At 40.0% G+C, this 26,781-nt stretch overlaps 1 protein-coding gene across 4 annotated transcripts in view; it reads left to right on the top strand.

Moving 5' to 3' along the window:
• The window catches only part of si:cabz01090165.1 (uncharacterized protein LOC100333421 homolog), a 368,300-nt gene that overhangs the window by 14,480 nt on the left and 327,039 nt on the right, over positions 1 to 26,781 (top strand). The gene's annotated exons all lie outside the window — the stretch shown is intronic.

Raw genomic sequence — 26,781 nt, forward strand, 5'->3', positions numbered from 1 at the left:
AAAGAGGTGGTTTTATGCTTTTTGGCTTTTTCCCTCTCCTTTTATTGAGTTATGTATCTTTTTTTTGTGCATGTAATGGGTTTGCAAAGTGAAAAAGCGTGTGTGTGTGTGTGTGTGTGTGTGTGTGTGTGTGTGTGTGTGTGCTTGGCTAACAAACAAACAAGAAATCCATTTTTGCACTCACTCACGCACACACTCTCCCTGTCACACACACACTCACACACTGTGAGCTGAATGTCATGTTTGATGTAATGAGTTTCATGGGTGAGTGTCTCCATGTAAGGCCGGGTCATTAAATGGTAATGGTGAGATGAGAGCTAATCTGTCACACACTGACAGTGGTAATGGATAGATGGGAGGAGGAGAGAAAGAGGCAGAGGAAGGAAAGGGAAGAGTGGAGAGGAGACGGAGGAAGAAAGACGAGGGGAGAAATGGAGCGATGGGAACAGAAAGAGGGGAGCAGAAGAGATTAATGAAGGTTTAAGGAAGGGAAAGTAAGAGGGAGCATGGGATGTGAGAGGCGTGGACAAAAAAGAAAGGTAGAAGAGAGAGGCAGAGAGATTATTTTTACTGTCTTGGTTAAAATATAAACACATCAAAACACATTTTCCAGAATTGGCTGACAAAATATTAAAATTCTGTGGATGTTGTGAAGAGCAAATCTGTTTCCTGTTGGGTGAAAATACAGAAACAACAACCATATCTGCACAGTGCCATCCTCACCTGCAAATATGTATATGTGTTTATATGTAAATCCTAATGGACACATGAGCAAGCAGTTTTTGAATCAGGCTTGTTTAAGAAACTGTCAAGCTAGCGAGAACAAATGAGGTTGGAGAACTGCATGCATTGATGCACAGTCAGCTAACTGACAGACGTATCACTTTTGGTATTTTTGAAGAAAATACACAATCTTTTAAATATTTGTTATCTTTTAAATATCAAACAGCGATGCAGTGGCAATCTGAAGGATGCAGACAGCTGATTTATAAACAGAGAAACAAGTAAACATGCTAAGTGTTATTTCTTTTTCTGTTTTTGCAAATCTAAAGAAACAAATTTAGTGTTGTGTAACTCTCCATTGAAAACACATCACCAGCCTGCAGATAAGAAAAACAAATACCTATACAAAATCTGGCTGAAGTCAATATGATCTGTCAGAAAAGCTACTAAATGTGAAAGAAACTTAATTCCATAGAAGATTACAGTGCTTTGAAAGCCTTTTCTTGGCTCTCATAACTGCTTTCCAGAATGGTTAGAGAGCATCTTTTTTCAGGATAGATCTCTTTACTTCAGGGCTCTGATGGAAGCTTATTCAATCACTGTGCTATGAAGTCCTGATGGCAGATGGTATTGTGGATTTTGCTCAGTGCAGCGTCGCTGTAGTCTCCCTGGTGACTTAAATGACCTCCTCTGCTCTGGAGCTGGCATCCACATTATCTACAGTTATGTTAATCTGTTTCTGGAAAATGTTTGTCACTTTGCTCCTGTATCTTGATGCGTGATATGTAAGGTATTATAGAGTGTCCACAAATCATTATTTTTATTTGTATTTATTCATTTCTTCGTCAATTAAATGTCAGAAAGGGGAATTCTTTCTTAAAATGTTTTTGTCTAATCAGAAAGGTTTTTAATTTACAATGAAGTTGGGGCTGTAACAAATGCTTGTTTTCGTTATCAGTCATATTTTGGTGATATCTTTGATTAACAATTCAATCTATAATGTCACGTATAATGTATAGATTCTGTATACATTATACAGATTGTTTTTTTCTTTTCCATTCAAATTTCTGTTTCCGCAGGAAAATGCAGAAATAAAGCATTTTACTACACCTTGGGCTTAAAAAACAAATTATCTAAACAATGCATTAACATTAAGGTTAAAAGAGGCTGTTTCTTTTATCATCCAAAGCTGACATTTCAGAGAAACACGCTTTTCAATGGACAGCAGTGGATATTTATAGTGCAGATGAAATTGAATCCTTTGTTCTCTGTATGCTGGAGATCTGTAGGTACCATATTACACCACCATTGGTTCAGTTCCCCCTGGAGGCCACCATAAAACTGTATGCACTCAAGGAACTGCAAGGTGTTCCAGATGAAAGTGCCCATTAAACACTACATGAATATCCTCCTATATTATGGGACATTGCCCTGTTTAAAAGTAGAGACTTTGAGGCGTTTAACTGGTGTTTTAGGCTTATTTAGTCACTCACACTTGACCAAATGACATATCTCGTCATCTGTAACTGTAGCTGACTGGTGAATGTCCACATTTTCACGGCTGTGGGAAAATGAAAGGCTATATTTGCATGACAGCGTGTCTTTATAGCTCTGCTGAGGATGAGGGTAGAGAGGTTTAATGGCACTCATCATAATGCCGTCTTTAATCATTCATGATTCACCTTTCTACACACATTACTGCATATTTTAAAACCCACTTTTATAGTTTAAATCATCTGTCAAGAGGCCTGGCTGCAGGTAAAGGGTTCTAGCTTTGTGTGTGTGTGTGTGTGTGTTACTGTTGTTCTGGAGCCAAGATGTTGTGTTTGAATCCACGGTGAATTTAGTTTACACGGTACTGAATATCTGTAGGCAGCTCTCGGTCACGCCATGTGTCATCAACAGAATGCAAAGTGGCCTCCTGGCGATGTGAGCTGTGTATTCAGCAGTACAAACATCTCTTTTGTAGAGGTGAATATCGTTTAGAATGCACATACTAGCTGAGGGCGGGTTCACACTGACCTTGTTTTGTCTGATTGAACCGAACCCTGGCGCGTTTACCCCCTTGGTGGTGGTTTGGGTTGGTGTGAACGCCATACTTGAACTCTGGTGCGGACCAAAAAAATGCTCTCCGGTTCGCCTCGAAGGAGTGTTCTCGGATCGTGTTAAGTGAACTCGAACCAATAATGGGAAGGATACTGTTGCACGAGTCATTACATTGGTTAAAAAAACTTTTCTACTCCTTTTTTGGTGACCTTTGTCACCGAAATGTCGACTGACAGGGGACAAGTGTGAACTCCTGAATATTTGGCAAGAATAGAACTTTCTAAGTTAGCCTACTAGAGAAGGTGAATAAGAGCACTGATGTATTATAAATATTCAGCAATAAAATGAAGGAAAATGAAATCCAGCAAATTATTGAGCAGTGTCATGTGAAAGATATAAACATCGTCAACAAACATCAAAGAACTGTAGAATGTAGGCTTAATAGAGGCCGACACAACGGGGGTTAATTTCACTAATCATCACATATTAATACGCAGTTCTAGTATGAATAAACACTTTTTTATATCTTTCTGGGATTGGACAGGAGTATTTCTGTGGGAGCCTGACAGGACAAGAGTAAAATCCACTCTTGTGTCGCCCTCTAGTATGTAAATAGATTTGAAGTGGGGTTTTTTTTTACCCAGCAACTGTATGACCAATAATCAAATGCCTTTTCCACCACATGACTTTTGTTTACATTTTCTGGACATTTTCTGTGAGTTTTTGACTTTGTGAGCTCAAACCAGACCAGTTGGATAATTGAAACAATGCATCACACTCACATCGGCTCGATTCAGGAACTGGTCCTTGAGGTGTGAACCCGCCCTGACTTTTTGTTCCAACACCAGACAATACTTTATTTTCCTAAAATCTGTCTTTTGTTAACTCTATGATGATTAGCCCAACTTCTCAAAAGTGTTTAATGTTGTCTTAACACAGACAAAAAATTAACAAAGCGTTTAATTCTGACTTTTGGTACTTGACAGTTTATATTTGTGGACAAAATTTGCTTTGTACTCCAAAAGTATTGAGGTGCGATACCTAGTCCCGATGTTTTTTGTGGCAAATGGGAAGTTTTAAAATCAAAATGTAAACAGCATAGTCGGGAATCTCCGGTTGACATTTGACCCACGTTTATCTGTCTGCTATAAAAACAAGGTTGAAAAACAATTTGTCACTTCTATGACATGCATTTGCTCATTATCTCTTCGATATAAGGTTCTGGGTGAGTGAGCTGTTTTGCTGTGCACTGCAACCCTGCCTGGCCATTAGAAACAAGAGCTGTGGAATTTGATGTAACATATTGATCAAGGATCATTTACCGTCTTCCCGAGCTCCTCCTCTGTCTCCCACTGAAGGTCAGAGGGATTCCCCAGGCAGTTTGGTAAGATTTAGGCAGAGCTGTTGGGAATGAGATGGATTTGGCACGAAAGCGGAAAATCTGCTTCAGTGGTTTCCAGCTTTTCCCCCCATCAGCCTCAGTGGTTGGGGATCCTCGGGGACATGTTTACCAATTAACTTTTTTATTGTGACTGATGGAGGCATTATTTCAGTTAAATGCATTTTAGTCACATTTTTTATAACTAGTTTCTTTCTAAATTTAATGATTTTGACATAATTACTCAATCTACCCTTAGGGATCAGTAAATGAAGTTTGATTTCATCAAATCTTGATTCCTTTCTAAATAAATGGCTGGTTTCCTGCCAAAATGTCTGTTACAGCAGACAAGGCGATCAACCAACCACAAAATTTACCTGGAGGCAATTTCCCATCCAAATTACAACCATAGTGAAGAGAAAACCACTTTCAAATAACAGTTTATTTGCCCACTTAATCCCCACTTAATTTAGCATCAGGTTGAAAGCAAATGAAAACAAAAATAATACATTTTCTTATACAATTGTAAATAAATTCAGGCGTCAAGGTTAAATTTTACATTGTTATATTGGCACCTATACTGCAAATGTTGGGGGAATTTTCAAGCAGGGGGAGGCCAATTTTCAATCACACAATTCTGACAATACATGGTATGCCCATGGTCCACTTATCAAACAAGAAGCCACAGAGCGGCTTATACAGCGATCAAAATAGTGAATAGTGAACTTTTGGTCAAATATCTGAAAAATTAAAATTGTATGAACTGGAAATTAAACCTAGTGCAACTTTTATCAGCAGTCCTCTTGTACATTCTTGTTCAGACACAGAGCAGATTCAATTTATTGTCCACAACAAAATTTCATCTTATGAAAAAGAGCTTCCCACAACCCTAGACTGCCAGCCACAGAGCTGAAAACTGACTGCGCTCCAGATATAATTTTTATTTTGAAAGTCCTACTCCCCTTAATTGTATTACCTTATTGATGTCAGGGATGTTGTAGCATACATCTGGAAAACGTATCTACCACTTAGCACTGTGCTAATGCATGCAGTTCTTTGGCTCTAATTCACTCCAGTAGACCTACTTGTCTGTCTGATTGTTTTATCCTTTATGTTGCTACCCTGTTGGACTTGTGTGGTGTTACTGCATCTCCAGATCTCAGCAATGACAGTTGGTTTGGAGTAAAATGTTAGAACTGATGCAGACGTTTCTACAAATAAGGTTGGAGTTTCAGGGTGCTTTCACACCTGCAGTTCGGTTCATTTGGTCCGGTCCAAGTGAGGGGAAAAAAATTATACACTCTTGCATGTTAGTTCTGGTCTGGTTCATGTTCACACTGCAGTATTACAAACAAAGACAAGTAACCGTGACGTTACACGGACTTACAGGTAACTTGTTGATTGGACAGCTTTGGCGATTGTCATCCTGCATCTTCAGGACCCACGTGGGGAAATCAAACTCCGGTGACTGACAGACGTTTATGCAGCACTTAACGCCTCTGATATGCACTGCAAAGAGCTCACGAAGTAATAATTTATTCTAAGCATGATTAGTAATGCTAGACCGCAACCACATAATAACTTAAAAACATGACATGTTGTCCAGTAATAACTTGGGACTTATTAGCCTATAGTATACTGTGGTACCGCTGTCACAAATGTTTATGAACTTAATGAACTGATGGGGTAAATGGAATACTACTAGCCCTCCTTTTTTAACAGAGTTTAACCTATTAATCCAGGAAAATACCTGCGCCGGCAAGTATATGTTACCAAATGATTTTCATAAACTTAGCATGGCTTACACAGGTCAATTATAAGATCGCTGAACACCACAAGCGGACCGCACCCGTGCGTAGTCTTGTTTGGTCTCCTTTTGGTGCGCACCTGAGTGTGACTGCTGCATTCACACCTGCCCAAACGAACCGCACCAAGGGGGAAAACGAACTCTTGTGCGATTCAGCCAAACTAAATGAGACAGGTGTGAAAGCCCCCTTAGAGTGGGACCCCAGGAACCCCTGTTCTCGGTGCAGGCGGGGGACCACTGTGCATCAGGTTTGCTCTTCATTGGTCTTTCTATGATGCAATTTGTTATGACGCACCAGATTCAAACCCACAATTCAGACAGTACGCGTTATGTCTATGAACCAATGAGTCAACAGGAAGCCTCAGAGAGCTTTCACCATCATTTTAAGTAAGACTGAAGTGAAGGCAGAACCCACAACTAGCAGCTAATCCTCCTGCATCTGTTCAGTCCAGCCAGCTGTGCGGAAGAGGCTCAGCAGCTAGTGTGTGCCAAGCCGGGTCGACTAGTCCATGCCAGACCAAACCAGACAATTACCTTTCCAGCTTAGCCCCTGAGCCTACTTTAATGAGACACACTGCTCTGTTTATCCCACATCTTTCCCTCTATCTTGTCCTCTATTTGTGCTCCACCTCTCAACATCTCCTCCTCATCCTTGCATCCCTCTCTCTGTGTCCCTGCATCTATTCCCCTATTTGTCCTCCTATACATACATCCCTCCTTCCTTCTCCATGCTCTTCTCTTCACCTCTTTCAAATCCATCTTCCCCTCTCACCTGTCCATCCTGTCCTCCACCCCTGCCTCAAAACCTCCATCTATCCCACCGCTATTTTCCCGTTGCCTTCCAACCTTCCTCCGTGCATCCGTCAGTCCTTCATCTATGCTGCCCTTCGTGAATCTAACCTTTTGCCTCCTCATCTGTTCTCCTCCGTACCTTCCCTCATTGATCTCGGCCTTCATCCCTCCCTCTAGCCTTCATGCTTCCTCGCGGTGTCCTCCACCTCACACTTACCCTTTTTAACTCATCTCCTCCCTGTCTCACCCCGACCCCTCCGCCACCTCCTCCCAGCCCCGTCTCCTAATCCTTTGCTCTCACCCTGACCTCTCCAGCGCCAGCCATAAGTATCATTGCCATGTCATCCTTCTTTCCTCTCCAGCTCTCATCTCGACTTCGCTGCCATCATGATTGTCGTTACAGGAGAGGTTAAAGATCCTATCAGAGCTCTAAGTGTCATCAGCACACACACACACACATAAAGAAACATATCTGCGCCTAAATGTGCACCTCTCACATTGTTGAACGTTTGCATTCATAATCCTGTGTGCGTTCCTGATCCGGATGTTGTCTCAGTAATAATCCCTTATGCGTCGTGCATGGCAGCATGGGCAGAAATAGCCTGGCTGTTTGGTCTGATAGAGTCCATTGCACTGTCTAGAAATAATTCTCAGACTGTGGAATGAGGCCAGAGCCGGCTGACCCCATTAGAACAACCGTACAACTCATTGTGAAGGGGCCCGCTGCTGATCGACAAGGCACGCTCACCTCTGTCTGACTAATGGCTCTGGACTGGCAGCCTGTCTGTGGTCGGGGCCAGATCGGCCTAAAGACAGGAGGCACGGCTGTACAGGGGTACAGCATTGTGGCATTGTTTACAAAAAAAAATAAAAAACCCTGTTCTTATATAAAAATGTCCACAGCCACACCTGTGCTGCTACATGTGTCTGTTTTTGTGGTGCAGTGTCTATTTTGGAAGACATTTCATTTTAGTTTTAGTAAGGAGCCTGGCGGTGGGTGTCCACAAAAAAACAAAACAATTTTGCTCTTGAATTAGTGTCACATTATTGTAGTGGTGTTAATGTCACTGACAAACACATTGCATTTCCTGTGGGTTCTTCCATAATCTGAGTCAACTTGTGTTTTAATGTGAAGCTGCAGCAGCAGGAAGTGCGTGGTTTGCATCAGCAGTAACTTAATACAGCATTTATTCTGGGAATGTCGTCACCAGCAACCAGTTCATAATACTGCAAATTAGGGCCGAATGATGTGTGGTAAAAATCTAATCGAGATGTTTCTGCCAGATATTGCAATTACGATTCGATTTGATAATTTTTTTTTAACTTTAGCTAAAGTTCAACACAGAGAAGATGAACAGGGCAGGAGATCAGACACAGAACAGCATTGAGAATCCGGTCGATTTTCAAAATAAAATACCCTGTGCAGACTCCCGATCGTTTATCAACAATAAACACAGTTAAAACAGCTAAGAAATAAACAATTTAACTACGTAGCCAACTCAACCGTGGTAGAAGCAAAAAATCAAGGACAACCGAACAAATCAACAAAATCTGCACAAGTCATCAAAATCAGGCAGGCAAATCGCTCTTATTCTGAATTATTCTGAACTCAGGCTAAACGTTCTGCTGCCGAAACACTTCAGTGTGAGTTGACGCCGGACAAAACCACGGAGCAGCCGCTGCCTTTGTCTGTTCAGCTGGCGCCGTTATCCCACACGTTTTCCTCCAGTTTCGTTTGTTGTAAATTGTACACGCCCCGCTGTGATTTTTAAGTAGGACCATAACAGGAGGCGGAAGGTGCTTGTGATTGGCGAGCAGTTCTGTCACGCAGCATGACAACGCAATGAATTTGTAACTGCGTGACTGTTTAAAACGGGTGAGATGCGCTGTATAATTAACCTACATTTTGATCGCAAGTCTTCACCATTAGCTAATCACATTCTTTAAAATTTCAATTTCAAAACGGTAAAGCGTTCAGCTCTGCTGCAAACCAGTCACCAGTGTGTTACCTCAGAGGCAGTGACTTAACAGACAAATGAAAATATTTGTGATTATTACTTTGAAATGACGCATGAATACAGGAAGGCGGTTGAGTAATGATAATGTTTTATCGCCACAGAAAAGCTCTGAAGTTCAGGGGGATGGTCAGGTCAGCAAAGTGCGTGACTATGAAACTGGTTTGTATCCCATTCTTTAAACCAAAGACCTAAGTTTCAGGAGCCTTAATGAAATAGAGTTAATGTCCTAAAGGTAATTTAACCTCCACCAAAGATGTGCCCGATGAGAAAATCCCCATATGAGTTGTCTATAAAAAAAATGCTGATTTTGTTTTCAGCTTTGAGGACTCTTTGGTTGCTTTCCAAAGTGGTTTGGTAGAATTGACCAATTTGATTGAGTCAAAACCAGAATAACCCATCAATGCTATAGCTTAATTTCATATTCTGTTTACAACTCATCTGGGGCCTGTAGCTGCTCAGCCGCTCGGCCCTAACTAATGACTCCCTGAGCAGTGCAAACATCAGAACAGATTAATGAAGAAAGAACATCTGATGAGACAATGCAGGAAAAATGCTATAAGACAAACTGTTTCTAATTTGTTGAATGTATTTGAAGATAGCCTATTCTTTAATGTTACAGAATCCTGTTTTGAAAGTAAGTGAGCCTTTGTGGTTTAACTGTTGTAAAATTAATGTGTCTGTCAGAACCTTAAAGTACTGCTGTAGATTAAACAACAGATTAAACAGTCTGTATGGAAAACACACATCCATCTACTGTATTCGCTGTGCACTAAACACATTCTGTGAATAATACAAATTTAACATTTTCCAGGAAACTGCTTGCCTCTGGGATTTCACCTTTTCTGAATACATGTCAATGCTTAAGTCATTCTGTTCAATTAAATCGCAACACGGAAATGTAGACTGGAAGGTGTTTATCCAGAGAGATATTGAGTTGTGTTTTGGAGCAGTGTCTTGCTTTACATTCGCACAGATCATCAGTCTTTGAAGTGAGCACATACAGACAATGATTTGACAAAGACACATTAGAAATGTTTACCTTTAACTGTCGTTTGTCTGAAGCATGGCGAATCCAGTAGAGTGTAGTGTGAGGTTCAGGTTTTTAAATTCACAGTAAATATTGAATGAGTTTTAGAAAGCATGTGTTTTCTTTTTGTGCAAGTGTTCCTTGGGTTGCAACAAAAAAACCACCTATTCTTCATGTAATTATTTCAGCCTGTCCTCACCAGAAACCCGGCCATGTAAATCGATTATGCAGCAGCTTCTTTTAACCCATATTTACGTTTATTGTCAGGCCGGGGTCGTATTCGCACAGCGAATGCAGTAGCGGTCATATGACAGGAGCAAAGGAAGAAGTCAGGTGATGTAGTGTAAGGAGTGACAAAGTCTGTGTAAGGATGTGGTGGGGTGGATGAAGTGAGTGGATGAGTCCAGTAAACTCAGGACTTTCATCTAGGAGGCCAATGTTCGAGTCTCATGTGAAAGGAAGCTGGACAATGTCTCCCACTCACTCCACGACGTGCTGCTCAAACACAGGAGCACTTTCAGTGCAAGACTCATCCCCCACAGGAAGTCATTCTTTCCTGTGGTCATCAAACTCTATAACTCGTCCCTCTAAGTGGCTGACACACAGGCCCTTACCTAGTTATTAAACTGGACCTTATTATCTGTTTTTGTGCGATATTATCTGTTTAATAATAAATGCGCAATATTCTCTGCTACTATTCTGCTGCTATGTATTCACTTGTACTGTTCTACCATAACAATTCTTCAATACCATAACGATCAATAAAGTATTTCTGATTCTGAATCGGACGTTTGTGTTAAGTTTGGAGCTAAATCACGTTTATTAGATGACTTACGTAATAAACTTTTTAAAATATCTAACCACGATCTTTTCCTAAACCTAACCAAACTACTTTATTGGAAACATTTTAACATGCCGATTTTAGACAATGGACAGTCGACCTATTTTGTTGTTTAGGTATGAGGATGTGTTGAATTATTTTCATTTTATGTTTAGTACGTCTATCTTGGTTCACGGTCAGAATGTCCCATTAAAAGGCTAATTGCCTGCATTATGTGCATTCAGGCCTCTGTCTTGCCGTCTTGATCTGCTATTCATGCTTTTATTAAGTTGTCTTAGTCTCATCCATGTTGCTATTTCAACAGTTCTGTCACATGTGCATCAAACAGCAGTGTGTGTGTGTGTGTGTGTGTGTGTGTGTGTGTGTGTGTGTGATCAGCTACTGCAATGTGTATTAGTTTAAATCACATTTTGATAATTTCATTGTTAGAAAAATGTCCTTTTTTCTGTTTCTGTTGAAATGTTTCAGACTAATGATGGTCATGCAGTCTGAAGCCGTGACATTGTTTACTGACATACATGTTTATACTGTGCTGTGATACCTGCTGACTGACTCCATCATAAAGCACTGCAGAGGTACGGGGGGGGGGGGGGCTCTGAATTTATATCTCCATGTACTCCATGAACACAAAGCATACATCAATTGGCTATATTTCCATCCAAGGAGAGTGTTATTGTAGCCCGACGCCTTAACGAGAGTAATATAAGCTGATATCGGAAATCATGATGACATTTGTGTACCGTAGCTGCATCATAAAAATGCTAATGTTGTTTCTCTGACAGTGGAGGAGGTGGCTGGAGGATTAGACAGAGTGCCGCTGATCTTATTAGATAAAACACTGTCATTACACTTATTGCTTGGGAGCCGCAGAATTATACAGGCTTTGCTCGTAAAAAGACCAATATACTGGGTTTGGCGTAGATATGACGGGATTACGTGACTCCTGGCTAAAGTTGATAGCAAAAATAAGACGTTTAAAGGCATCATCATAGATGTTACTATTCAGAGGCCGTTTCTAAAGTGAAGGACACAACATTTAGATACTGACTATGATAGTGAGTTGGAAATAATGATGATGATTTTCAGTGTTTTTGTGAACAGAAGAGCTGTAAAAGCGTGTCTTCAGGGCTGCAGGGCTGAAAGAGGGTTTATAAAGCTGAAAAGTCCTGGTTGTTTGTGGATTAGAAATGCCTTGTTAATCTTATTAGATTAAAGAGTCCAACAGGGTTTAATTCACTTTTTATGCAATCCAGTCAATAAGTGGATAAGGATACCCTTTAATGCAAAACTAGAAACTGCCCTTTCAGGAAAAGGCTGTTTTCTCATGAATAAATTATTTTGAAAGATACAGTGGAAATGGAGACCTAAATAACTCGGCTGAAAAGTTTTTGAATGTTCATAATCACTGTAAACTAGGTATCTTTGGGTTTTGGATTGTTGGATAGACATTTTCAATTTATTCTTGACATGTTTGAGACCAGAAGATGAATCGAGTCAATCAGAATATTATCAGTAGATGAATTGTTAATGAGCTGCAGTCCAACATCATTGAATAATTTATAGGTTTGGAGTGTTCGTGGAATATCACTGTCTGATATTTTCTAGACTTAATTCTAAAGAATAATAATAATGGGCACATAAAAACTGTTAATTAGGATACAGTATACTGCGTCAATAGTACAGCTGTACATTTTGGTTTAAATGACAAGTTTGTTCTGACATGTTTCTTTTTGGTGGTTGCTGGATAAAAGAAAGTTACTCCTCCATCTTGGCTTTGTCGGTTTAAAATAAGCTCCTCATTTATTCCTGTGCATCAGGCCCGCACAGTGACAGATGAACAGCTGAGTAACAGACGGGCAGCGGAACCACTCAACAACAATCCCCGTCATGGTTTCCTTAATACAGAGGTCGTAGCGGAAGAGATTATCATGCCGTTACCATGGTGAACTTCAACATCATCAAATACAACTGTTTTTACTACAAATGCTGCGTTTTCACAGCAATGTCATGGACTTAGTCCTGGTTTGACACTGATGCATACACACTCCCACATTCAACACGCGCACACACTCACTTGTAAACACTTGGCTCTCACAGGAAGACCAAAAAAGACACCTACACAGGATCAACAACTTAAAATATATACATTGTCCGCTGGAGTAAACATACTGTACATAAAGACGTCCACCACACACCCACGCACTTGATCTCCTCTTCACCCTCTCCTCTGCCGCTCTGCCTCCTCTTCTTCTCTGTCTGATTCTTTCTTTCCACCTATTTTCCTCTCCTCTCTCGACCCTCTCCGACAGTGAAGTCGGTTGCTGAAGTGAAGTGAAGTGAGAGGAAGAGAAGGCAGTAATAAGACCCTTTCTCTTCAAGAGGCCGAGTAGCTTCGACATACACAAACAGGTGATGAGAGGCGACAACTGCCTCACATGCCTCCAGACAACCACGTCTTTCGTTCCTTCTTTCTGTCTTCCACTTCATGCATGTCTCTGTCTGGGCACGCAAAGTCTGGCACCACCTTCAGACAGATCTCCCACAGGCTATTTATGGTATTATTTATAATGTGGAAAGAGGATGTGAAGATGGGGTGTGTGTTTTTATTGAAGCATAACAACCTTGCTTACCTGTGCAGCTGATTGATAAGGCTTTGTGTGTTTATCTAATGGCATTTTAACCATGTGCTAAAGCCTGCTCTCTTTCACCCCATTTACAACAAATTTCTCCTTTTTATTTATTTTTTTAAATAAAAGACGTTTGTAACTATAATAAAGATGACCATCCAGATACTTAAAGGAAACCTATTATACTGCTATTCCAGTCCTATATTGTAGTTCTGTGACTCCTTTATAGCAGCTTTGCATCATTCCCCTCCCCCCCCAAAGCCCACTGTTTTCTGATTGGCCGAGAGCTGAAACATGTTACCACACTCTTGTTGTGCTGAGTGGTACAGACAAACTGTGCGTAGCTGTGCCGTTACTGTGGGAGCAAATGACCACGTATGGAATACCGGCTCCGTCTGGCTCCGTATGTCGATGAACGGAGCCGTTGGTAGAGAAAGCTGTTCAAAACAGAGCGTTCAGAACAGGAGGAAATCTGAGGTTTTTACTCACAGGGATTTCTTTTAAGTACTTAAAGCTCACAGCAAAACATGAACATCCAACATTAATAATTTCCCACCTTAAGAAATTATTAGTTATACAGAAAAAATATCTCAGATTTATTTCACATTCAAATAGATACGCTCCTTCGGCCCCTCTTTATAATAAATTTAAAGTTCTCCCTATTGATAAGGTAAATATTTATCAAATATGTTTACTTATGCATAAGTTTATATATAGGAAACAAGATCTACCAGACTCTTTCCAGAATTTGTTTATTCCTATCTCACATGTTCATTCATTTCACACTAGACATAGCAATAATAACTTAGTCTTACCAATCACACGAACTACAAGACATCAATTTAATATTTCTTTTAGAGGTCCTAAGCTCTGGAGTGACTTAAGTCCATCGTTGCGATCAATGTCCTCTTATTCAGCTTTTAAAAAGCATTTGAAGAGTTTACTACTGCTAGCTTGATGCCTTTATGTAGTTTTTTTTTTTTGTTTTGTTTTTTTTTTCTAAGTATTGTTGGTTTGTATTGAATTGCTTTCTATCGCTTGTTGTTTATTTTTATTTTTATTTTTTTTTCTTGTGTGTTCTGTTTTTTGTTGTTGTTCTTTTTTCTTCTACTTTGATGCTTAGTCTGCATATCTCGTGACTTAATATGGGAAAAGGAGTGGAACTCTGTACAAGCCTAGTCTGGCTTCGTTCCCTCCTTGCATTGTTCTGGACTTGTACCAAACGTGCTAAACAAATAAACTAAACTAAACTAGTTAAGTGATAAAATATGGAAAAGCACAAGAGGCCTCGTTTAAAATGAAGTGAAATTTCAAAAATGATATTTTAAGCACTAATTTCATAAAACCACAGAGAGATGCACTGAACTTTGTTAAAGACAATTCAAGTCTAAATTCATATGTTTTACAGTGCCTCTCAAAAACAGCGACATAAAGGGTTGTGTGCTAAAGTAATTGTTCTATAATTGGACAACAGTTTAAATGAAAAACACCAGTAAACTGATTTTAACCTTTCTGGAGTTGACTGTGATATTTTGGTTGTCGGGAATTTAAAAATGAAATGTGCTGGATGGTTTTTATTTTTATCCCAAGTAAATCATTTCATAGGATTTAAGTGGTGCCCTTTCTCTGCTCCTGGCATCTGAATGCTTTCCAGCAGAAATGTATTTGCTTTTAAATGTTTGTCTGCTCGACAGGAGCCTTAAATCTCATAACTCCGCTCCAAAATAAACCGCACTGGCACCAGCCGCACCACCTACACTACACGAAATGACATGTTCAGAAAAAGATTTCTATCCACTGTTTACTTTACTCAAGCTTTTTTTCTTGAAGTATTATCCCACTGTAGATACATATTTATGCTGACAGACGATAATTCACTTAATACTGGTTTCTTCAAAGACCCTAAATAACAGAAGCCACACCTGGTATCCAGCTTCACAACTGTTAATATAACTAATTTAAATAAAACTACTTACCCTCAAGCACCACTTATGCATTCCAGTTAAAGCTTAAATGAAGTGCACATATTGATCTTATTTTATTATTTCACTTTTACAGGTGAGAAAAAATGAAAATTTAAAAATGAATTTTATTGCCGAAACAAACTTGTGTATATACAGTGGGACTTCACTGATTTGTTAAATACATCATTTAGGTATGTCATTTTCTGCAGCATAATTGTCTGAGCACTGTGGAAACCCCTGGGACACATTTGGAAGAATAAAAAAAAAAAAAAGCCTGAGCCATGTGTGATTTATCTTATAATGCCCCAGAGGCCGCTCATTACATGGTAATTATTTCGTAAAGCCAGGGGCAAAGTGGAGAAGGGAAGAGTGTACTTGGAGAAATGGTGGAATTAGAAAACACCAAAACAGGGTTGTTGGGTTTTTTTTTAGCTTTCATGTCAGATCTCTGAAGCTTAGTGTAGATGCCCTAACTTGAGTACCAGGGATGGAAATTAACACCTGTGGGTGGATTTTCCGTTTGGCGGCCAAATGTTTTGACGGTAATTAGCAGCGGACGGGCGTTCTTGTTGGTCGTGTGTCGCACTTAAATTGGTCCCTGATGTACCAAGGTATCTAAACTCGTGTAACACACGGATTAGAGGCGTTCATTGGTTGTTGTTTATGTTCTTTTAATGTTACTTGTGCTTGATTGGCTCAGATTTGTAAGGGGGTGGGCATCGGGAGGAGAAAGTGAGAGTGTAGCCGCTGTCATACGGAGATCAGCGACCTTCTGTTGGTCCTGCTGTCCTCCCCAGAGATCAAGGAGATTGATCTATAGGGCTGTATAAAAAAATGTTGATCCCACAAAAGCTGTGATGCTGTGGGACCAGGACTCTGTCCGAACCAGGAGGCCAGAAGAGGGTGACTGCAGAAAGTGAGCAGTCTAAGGAGGAGGATTAAGTTGAATGATAAAGCATGACAACAGTGAGCGGTAATAAGATTTAAGTTGAATTATTAATGAGCATCTTGTAAGTTTATAAAACAATTCACTGTTATGTCTTAAGTACATTTAATAGCAATGATATAATTTTGCTTCAGATTTCACTCTGGCCTCTTCTTAAGTTTGTATTTGATGTAATACCTAATTATCTCAATTAAAATAACGGGGAAAAAAATTATATGTGACACAAAAGGCAATTTATTATTTTGGCCGGTGGCTTTTTTTTATCTACTAGCCACCTTGGTGAGGCAAAAAGTTAATTTCCACCCGTGTTCAGGACGCACCTTGTCTCAGATGTTTGCAAGAGCCAGTGTGATGTGTGCATCCCTCTCCAAACCTCTGCTAGAAATGTCAACAATGTAAATGCAACTTGGAGTATGTTCTTTGGCAAAGTTATGTCTAGTGTAGGAAGAGCTACATTAATGCATCATATTCCCGTGTGTAGTTAGATTTAGGCAACAGGAACACTTCAGAGAAGATCAAGATAAAATAAACCAGTCCTGTCATCTGCTTCAAATCGCTGTTGATGTTTGCAATATTTAACCAAGAACATGATCTTTCTTTAACCAAGTGCTGTGAATCCTTAAACATAATCATGATAAAAAAGTGCTTCAGTTGATCCAAGCTGATATTTTATTGGGATGTTGCTGCTGCAAAATATAGCTATGTAATTTGTAGGAGACTGATGTTGCCTAGAGCCAATGTGGTGTGTCTATCCTTGCCAATACTTGATCATTATTTTTTGTCTCAAAAAGGAAAACATACTTTCAACATGTGTGAAACTGTGTGAGTGTTTTCTCTGTCATCAAATTGCTTGAAGGAGAATGAGGAGATTCCATCACTGCTTTTCTGCTAATTCCTTATTGTGGTTTCTTAATTGTTCTGTTTATTTGACTCTTTTTGATTTTAACTTCAAATTATAGCACGTCTTCTTCTGAAGACAGGGAAATGATTGTTGGGTCATGAATGGGAGGGGACACTTGTGGTAAACCTAAGGGGGAAAACACTGCTTTTATTGTAGTTTATAATTCCTCTTCATTTCAGTTTAGCTGGTGTTTAGCTGTTTGGTGAGTCGATTTGTATCCATTAAAGGCATTACATGTCTCTTCTTCCAACTCTTAAATGATGAGTTAATGCAGGGAACATCAATACGATCCCATTAACAAGACAAGCTCTACAAGCTCAGTCTTAACCATAAATAACATTAACAAAATTTAGTTTTTAAAAGGTGTTTCCTGGCTTTACTGTTTCAAAATGATGATGATTTGATGCGGTTTTTACATATGTGATGAGGCTGTGAGGACCTAGTACTATCAACCAACTTCCGCTACTTAAAAAACTGAACTACAATGAAATCAGATATGTTTTCCTTCATACATACTGTACATGTAGATACTGTATCTGACAGAGGTCAAAGCTCAGTGGCAGCCTGAAATGTCACCCTCAGAGGAAGCGAGTTTAAAGACACTTTCAGTTTTGTTTCAAATCTTGTGGCAGATTGTCAGTCCTTTGTAATTTAACAAGCAGCAGGTGTCAAGGCAGAACACACAACCCACTGTCAGACAAACACTAGTTTCAACTTGTAGTTGGCTGCTAAAAATCCTGAAATTCACTGGTAATTTTTTTAGGGATTTCCTGGTGATTGCAGCCAATTCATTGCATCCAAAGGAAGTTTTTGTAGAATCATTTTCTGTTAAAAAAAACACTTAATAAGTCCTAAAACACAGAGCTCTTTTGTGAGAAAATAGTGTAGTGTAGTAATAGCATTGTAAACGTTTGTAGGCTGTGGAATATGAAAGGATGTTAAATCTATTTAATTGGAGGAAAAAACTAATGAATATTTTTAATGGACCCCAAATGAATGTCCATATCTTTAATGCCCAATAAGCAGATTTAATTGGTTTCTAAATCAAACTTGAAATGCTGCTTACATTTTCGCTCTTAGTAACAATGGTGTCAGTGTTTCGGTGTTATCAGTGCTCAAACTTTTGGCTGATCAATAACACAAGCTTAACTTTTCTGCTCTCCCCCTCAGGGAAAGACCATCACTCGGCAGAGTGTTCCATGAAGCGCTATTAGTCGCAGGCTGACATCCTCCATATACAGTAGGCTGAGTTGTTTGTTGGGCTAGCAGATCAATAACACATGCTCTTCTGACCTGGCTAACGGTCTCATTCATCTCTTTTTATGCAACTATCAGGGTTACTGATACTGAACTGCACCTTTAGTGTGTTTCCGCCTTAGCCCGAGTGTATACTCTGATCTGGTAATGTGTTTTAGATGGAGGCGTGGGGGCTAATAAAGCGTTCTCATGTTCAATCAGTCTTTAACGGATAAGCAAAGAGCTCACGCCCACTCCGTCTCCTGAGTCTTTAAGCATGCTGCAGTTGGCTGTTTTCCAGTGGTCATTTAGTACATGTGGCTCCCAATATTCAGCTAAACATGCCCTTGAAAACAATAATAATAAAGTGATTCCTCCTTGCAGCCGTCAAGATGCAGGCATAAACGAGCATAATGGTGGAATAATAAATGTTTTTATTTGTTTTTACTTGACCTTTTAAGCGAGCAGGATGGTCTCTTGCGATCAAAATCTCTTTTTGGAAATTATCATAGCACAACCAGAGTTTGGAGAAGGAGGCAGGAGAAAATAACAAACATAAAGGCCATTGCAAGACATTTCTAATGATGATTTGTCTAAAAAGTTGCGAATAAAAAGAATGCAAGTTTACACTTAATAGCCAGAAGTACATGGACACGCCTGACCACATGCTGTTGTGTACTTTTGGTATTGTGGTGTTTTTCACATGTTAGTATAGGCCCCTTATTTCCAATCAAGGGAAATCTTAAAGGCAATATTCATATTGTGCTCATTTTCAGGTTCAAAATCTTATTTAGGGGTTGTACCAGAACAGGTTTACATGGTTTCATTTTCAAAAAACACCATATTTTTTGTCATACTGCACATTGCTGCAGCTCCACTTTTCACCCTGTGTTGAAGGCTTCGTTTTAGCTATGGAGTGATACATCTTGTCTCTACATGATCTTTGTTGGGAGTTGCACATGCTCAGTTCCTAGTTAAGGACCACTAGCCAATCAGAAGCAGAGAAGGGCGGGTCAGCGAGAAGCCGGTAAACAGCTCGGGTTCAGCTGTACATGTTGCCGACCGGCTTGGCAACATGGACTGGAGCGAGAGTTTCAGAGCGGTGAGTTATTAATCTGTATCCATAAAGTTTTATCTGAGCTCTGTCTCTACATCACAGGAACAACTTTATGTCCACTGACTGCGTGGAGGGTAGCTAGTGTTTGGAAGGGAGAGGAGAGGCAGCAGGCGGACGTCTTGTCACTGTGTGCTGCAGCTCAGTGTGTTTTTCCATCTTGGCGTGCATTATGATGATTTGTCGCTGTTACGTCACAGCAAAGCGGGAAGAAAGGCTGGATTACAAACAAGCTGTTTTCAGGCAGTTCAGAGCAGAGTTTTCTGCGGGAGATGGGAACTCCCTTTGGGGTGGACTTTGGGCATTTTCACTTTGCAAACCTGTTACATGCACAAAAAAGGTTTATAACTCAATGAAGGAGAGGGAAAAAGCCAAAAAGCAGAATATGACCTCTTTAATGCTATAGCATACGATACTTTAAACAACGGTGTTCAACTTTGTGGCAGTTTGTGTTTGTTTCTTTCCTGTTTTAACTCTATTCACTAGAATGCTAACTGCGAGCCAGATCCACCCAACACCAGTGTTGGATGAGGCGACACTTGTGGCTGAATGCAGCTTCCACCAACTGGTGGGAAGCTGTTATAGCAGCAGATTAATACCCATAGTTTAGATATTTGAATAACTTCTACTTCACTGTATTCTTCCTGCACTCTCAGCCTGCTAGTTCTCTCTCTGTCCGTCTCCCATGGGTGTAATCAGTGCTTTAGAAGAGGGCGCTAATGGATTTTGAATGTGGTCTGTCCATCACCAAGATGGACACAGACCACACCAAAATCCACATCTAAGAGAGATGGATGGATCAGTCAGTGACGGCTTGACAAATTAAGGGACATGCAAAAAGATGAATAAATGGATGGTTGCATGGGTGGAAGGACAGGAGAGGGAAAGCTGAAAGATACAGTAAAGAGGTAAAAAGCAGCGTCAGACTCTGTCAAGACCCTGGTCAACAAAACTCTCCACTTAACTTTGATAGGTGGATGGGAAGTAACATTATTCTGATCAATCAATCACAATAATATATTATTTATTCAAATATTTCCTTATATCGTATTTTAGTCCATAGAATTTCAGAAAATGGTTCACAAATTTAGAGTCCAAGGCGACAACTTCATATCTTGTTTTGTCAAACCAACAACCCTAAAGCCAAAGATATTCAATTTATAATGATGCAAAACAGAGAAAAACATCACATTTTTACGTTGGGGAAACTGATTAATGGTTTAATTTTATGGCGATCTACTCTACTGCTAAGAGTGAGAGCAGAGGCTGCAAAAGCGAAGAAAACTGATGAAAGAAAAATGGGCAATGGGATGGTGGAAGAGGACAATGCTGGGATGGGATTCAGAACTTTTTTGTCTCACTCTTTCTCTTGTCTGTCATGATCTTTCTCCCGGCTGTCTTCACGAGTCTTTTTGTTTCATTTCTTTGTCTTTTTATTCAGATCTATTCTCCTCTCCTCTTCAGATCAGGGGTAGAAAGACAGCCAGGGCTGGAAGCAGCCAAACTTCTCAGATTTTTTTTTCCCCCTGAAGCTCCTCTGTCTGTCTCTGCTGCAGTACTCACCAGGGATCGACATGTTTGATTCAAAGGATCAATTCAGGATCCAAATGTGAACAGAAAGGTTGCTCCCTGAGCAAAATTCAAAACAGGTTTGAAGCTCACTACCAAATTGATTGACAAGTTGTCCACCCAATGTATTACTCTAGATGACAACTAAAACTATGGCACTTTGTGACTTATTGATTGGCCCCATAAAAGATATATTTTTGTTATTGGATCAAATTCCTTGGAAAGACCAAAACAAACAATGTCTTACAATACTTTCTGACTTCCGTACCTTGTCCGTGATTGTCAACTCCAATCCGTAAATCTTTAAAAACACCTCACAAATATCCACTTCAATAACTTCCTAAAACAGCAGCCACTGTAGTTTTTGGCAAACATTGCTCAAACAGAATGAAACGCGTTGTGCATTTGCTGGGGACTATTTTCAGTGGTGGATTAATACTCGTCATCCTTTTCCTTCAATGTGGCAGATAACAACTCATATGCACACCTATTTTATTTCATAATCATTGTAGATTTAGCATATGTCAAGCAAATCATCACTGTCATAGTCACCAACAGACAGATGGAGCCGCCTCTTGTCTGTGAACTTTCCTTTTGGTTTAGTGTGGTGTGGAGACCAATCGTTAGTGCTCCAGCCAGCCAGAGTACGACGGTGCTGAAAACTCAGTCTTGCACTTAATCAATGCGCAACTTATCTGCGGTCGATACATGCATCACTTTCCAATGAATCCCGGGCAAAAAACAGCCATTGACTCCCAGTAAAGCCTTTGCACCCCATTGACCCACACACCTTAAAAACTTACTGAGTGAGTCAGTGAAGTGAGTGGCAGTGCACAGGCCCATATCATGTGATGTGACTGCGCACAGCCAGTCAGATTATTAGTCAGTTTTGACTACCATTGTCATGCTTAAAATGTTATTTAAAGCAATAACCATTAAACAAAGTGAACAGCGACCCTTGAATAATTAGATGAGCAGAAACATCAATATTTAGGAATTGGGTTCAAGATAAGATTTCTTTACGTTTATTTAGATAAAGTTCCAATAGGCCTGTGTAAACTGGAAAATTTCTAGTCTTCACTGTCCTAAAAAAAGAGTAATGAAAAAATAGACAGAATAATGGGATGAATGCAAGAATAAGTGTAGATAAAAGTTAATGCTGCGTTCTGGACAGGAGTCAGTTATGGACTGCAGTCATAACCTGGTCCATTGTCTTTTACTATGAGGCACTAAAACTAACAAAATAGGAACATCCTTTGCTAAACTAATAATTGATTGAACCCTCTACCTTAAAAACTGACTCCCTTTATAAAATATAGCAAATGTCAGGATACTAACCTTTATTAGCAGGTCAGAGTGATTGTTATTACATTTTACCAGCCAGTTATACTGTTCAAACAAGGCCTCGAGGAACAGCACTGGGATGTGGGGTGATTTTGGCATTGCGGCCAAAGACAACATATGATCTAAAATAATTAGAGCCATTATATGTTTTAGAGCCAACAGTATCCAGGGCAAATTATTAGTTTTTGCCATATGTGCAGCCAGTCCTTCAGGTCAAGAAATCTTACATCGTAACGGGTCCCACTCGGGGCTCAGTCACAGCAGTTTATAATGGCATCTGTGGGAAGTCACCAGCAGCCATCACCCCAATGCTGCCAAAAGTCAGCTTGTCCTTTTTAGGTTGGTCTGATGTGTTGTTGACTCCCAGGACCTGCTGTGCTGTGTGGACGTTGGCAAGTATATTTGACTTTAAAAGATGTAGGGACATTATGCAGATGAGAGGCTCATTGAGAATCATAAAATCACATTAAAATCTGATTTGCTGTACACAGACTAGAGGTGCTGTTTTCATGGAGCAAAGATACTTAAGGCTAGATCATCAGAAGGTAATTAAACTGATCTGCACTTTACTTCACTGGACAGGCATTAATCAACCAGCCTTTCGTATTGAGCTTTGGATTTGTTGTAATTAATCAATGCAATACTCATTAAAAAAAGTCAGGAAATTCAAGGCAGTTGGCTCAAACAGTCACAATCCGATGTGTCAGTAGTGCTGCTAGTCAAATACTGGGTTAAAGTTTTCAGTTATTTTGTATTGAGACAGAGTGATTGTGTATGTGAGGGGAGGTGTCAGCTAGTTTTTCCGTGTTTGTGTGTTAATATAAAGTTAAAGGCTGATATAAAATTTGGAGAATACAGTATTCCCCCATGGCCAGCAGGAGAGAGATAGATTTTTATCTTTCACCTCTCTTCCTCTTTGTTCTCTCTATTGCCAACTTGACAAAGCCTTTAATTTTTATCCTTTCTCTCATGTCCTCTGCTTCAACACTTTGATTGGTGCGTCTAGCAACCCATTCGCACCTCCCCACATTTCTCTGGTTTCTTCCTTCTTAATTGTCACTTTCTTTTTCTATGTCCTCCCCCGTTGTCTCTTTCCCAGTTTTATTTCCATTATTGTCAGTATTTCTATTTGTCTTTCCTCTCAGACATTAGACAGTATGTTCACAGTATGCACTATAAATCTGAAAACTAAATCAAGTTGTTTCTCTAAACATTATGACCACAGTGAAACACCTAAATAATAGAAACAAGTTTTTTCTTCAAATTTAAACCTTTAAATTTAAAGGTTTGTGGCTGATTTGATCGGTTACAGCTCAAAGTGGCGCATCAGTCTTAAACTATGTTGAAAAAGGCTTGAAAAGGTCTTAAAAAGATATTGAATTTTACTTCAGGATTCCTGTATATACCCTGGTCCAGCCCTAGTCTCAGCCATGTGCGTCACTGTTATCACCACAAGCATGGCTTTCTGTTGGTTTCATCTTCTGGTATCATTTAACACTTTTTATTTGCTGTTCACATCAGTTGTCTCTGATCGATCTCTGCGTTCTATCACATCAATTAAACGCTTTTGTTGCGTTCCACAAAAGCGTTTAATTGGTGTGATGGAACGCCTCCGGCAGCAGCCACAGCTGCTTCAGGTGTAGTTGGTTTGATCGGCTGGACGTGCAGCCTCTCTTTTCCTCTGTTTGTGAGTCTTTAGTGACTTGTTTAAACAGACTCTTTACTTGTTTTATACTTGTGAATGTCGTTTTTGGAGGTTTGCGTCTCACCGATAAAGGAAAAAGCACTCGGAGATCTTTCAATTCAGTTTATTGATCGAAAGTTAACTAAATAATTTTCTTTCCACAAATGTATCAAAAATCACCTTGAATTCGTTTCCCACGACTTATTTGTTCACTAAAGTATTTCATTTCTCCTCCCTCATTCAAATATAAAAAACTCCCAAGCTGTAGTCTTTCCCAGTATAATACTGCCCGTGAGGATGAGCTAATTAGGATGGGGAGCGATCTGATTTCCCAATACAGTTATTTGAAACAAGAAAAAAGAAAATATATCACCTTGCTTGTCCATAACAACAATAAAAATAATATTAGGCTACTATTCGATACCTGGAATCTCGAATCAGAATCGGGTTTATTGCCAGGTACATTTTCACATACGAGGAATTTGACTTGCTTACAGTTCACATAACATAAATAGTAATATATATATATATATATATATATATATATATATAAATAAGGAGATCAAAATGTATACAAAAAATATAAAAAGATACAATAATACTGTAATAAAATGCTGACAAGTATGTGCAGAAGTTGGACCGCAGCCTCCTGCCAGAGGGGAGAGTCTGAAACAGTTTGTATTCAGGGTGGAAGGAGTCAGCTGCAATCTTTCCTGCTCGCCTCAGAGTCCTGGAGGCGTGCAGGTCCTGACTTCAGAAGCCTGATAGACTGGTGACTGGAGGTGCAGCTGTTGGTGTACAGGGAGAAGACCAGAGGGGAAAGAACGCAGCCTTGAGGGGAACCGGTGCTGATGGTCCTGGAATCAGAGAGATGTTTTCCCAGCTTAACGTGCTGCTTCCTGTCCGTCAGGAAGTCTTTGATCCACCTGCAGGTGGAGTCAGGCACGCTCATACTGGTTTTGGTGCTGGTATCCTAAAATTTTAAACGATACCCAACCCTAGTAGCTAATGTTTGGAAAGGAGAGGAGAGGCAGCAAGCAGACGTCTTGTCACTATGTGCTGCAACTCAGGGTGTTTTTCCACCGGTGTTTTTGGGAGCATGTCTCACTAGCCGCTAGGCAAGCATTATGACACATGGTCGGCATAAAGCGGAAGTAAAGGCTGGTCTACAAACGAGCTATTTTCAGGCAGTCCAGAGCAGAGTTTTCTGTGGGAGATGGGAACTCTTTTTGGGCTGGAGTTTTTGCACTCTGCAAACCTCTTACATGCACAAAAAATTGTGTATGTAAGAGGTGTATAAAAAATTGGTGTATAAAATTGTATGTATCACATAAAGCACAAAATTGAGTAGATACTGGTTAATTTGCAATAATTATTACATAGCCTACATTAATTTAATTACATACATGCATTGCACCATTTTTATGTGTCAGCTTTCAAAATGCTAGAAGTCTATTAGGCTCTAAAATGCGACCAATTTAGTCACTAATGCCCCTAAAAATACAGTAGATAACCTGCGAACCAGTACAATGATTTCTGTGCACAGTGTGGGAGTAAAGATAACTACCGTAATCACCAACCCCTCCGGCCTCCCCTGCCATGCCGCTATACTATTATAGGGTTCAATCAATTTATTTATTATTATTATATATATTTAAAACGTAGTCCGACTTTGCAGCTCGTTATACAAAATGAGAGGGGTCAGTGTTTTCAAGCACACACACACGGCAACTCACTGGCGTAAAAAGAGAGTTGACGCTCCTTTTCTTTGCTTCATTGCCACTGAAATGCCGCCAACTTGTTTGAAATCTCCAAGCCTGTCATGTGATCATATGCCAGCATTCTGAGTGCAGGATCTCAAAAATTGCCCACGACCAGTTACGAATCTGATATCAGCGCTCTCTTTATCCCAAATCTAAATTTTAAACCACACCAAATCTAAGTCATTGAACGCATTTTTATGCACAGTAAAAGCGGTAATCAGTCACTGATGTGCTTGGTGTTCCTCGTGCCTTTTCAGTGTTCAGCCCTTGTCATGTCAAGCCCACATCAGGCGACAGCTCAGCTGATTTCTATATTAGAATTCATTGGCAAAGCCATACAAGGCGCCTTATTTACGCCGCTCTAGCCTGCCTACCCATGCTGCTTTCTCTGCGAGCCTCCTTTAAGGCTATTCCTGACCAATCAATGCATTTCTATATTTATGGATGCTGATTTGTTCTGTACCCTGGAGGGCTTGCTGCTTCTTTCTATGTAAGCACGTGGAAGGGCAGAGAGGTGTCCTTTCCCTGCCTGCTGGCTTTCCACATGGGCATGTGGAAGGGCGGGGAGTCCCAGAACAGAGCCACACCGCCAAACGTAACTACCGCAAAGCAAAGAAAGTATTTGATGAAGTTGTCCTGACTGAACTATGATTTATTGTGAGAAAAATACGAGTTTCAAAATACTATCTTCTAACACTAAGTATTTGCTTCTTTTCTCACTCTCAAGTCTGAGAACCTATTATTTTTGACCCTTCCTCTCTTTCCGTAGTCTTCCAATGATTGGGCAGGCAGGCTGTCTTTTCCACTCAACTAATCACTATTGTGCTCTCTCTCCCTGTGTCTGTCTGTGTATCGCTGTCTCCGTCTCCGAATCTTCTCTCTGATCATTATCATTACTTTACACATTATGACTCTTCTTCTTGGCAGGAGGAATCCTGATCTCCATTTAAACTGTCCACTGGCAGGAGGCACACACACACATGTGAATGTAGTCTCATTGG

The sequence above is a fragment of the Micropterus dolomieu genome, linkage group LG17 (assembly GCF_021292245.1).
Source record: "Micropterus dolomieu isolate WLL.071019.BEF.003 ecotype Adirondacks linkage group LG17, ASM2129224v1, whole genome shotgun sequence".
Classification (NCBI taxonomy): Eukaryota; Metazoa; Chordata; class Actinopteri; order Centrarchiformes; family Centrarchidae; genus Micropterus; species Micropterus dolomieu.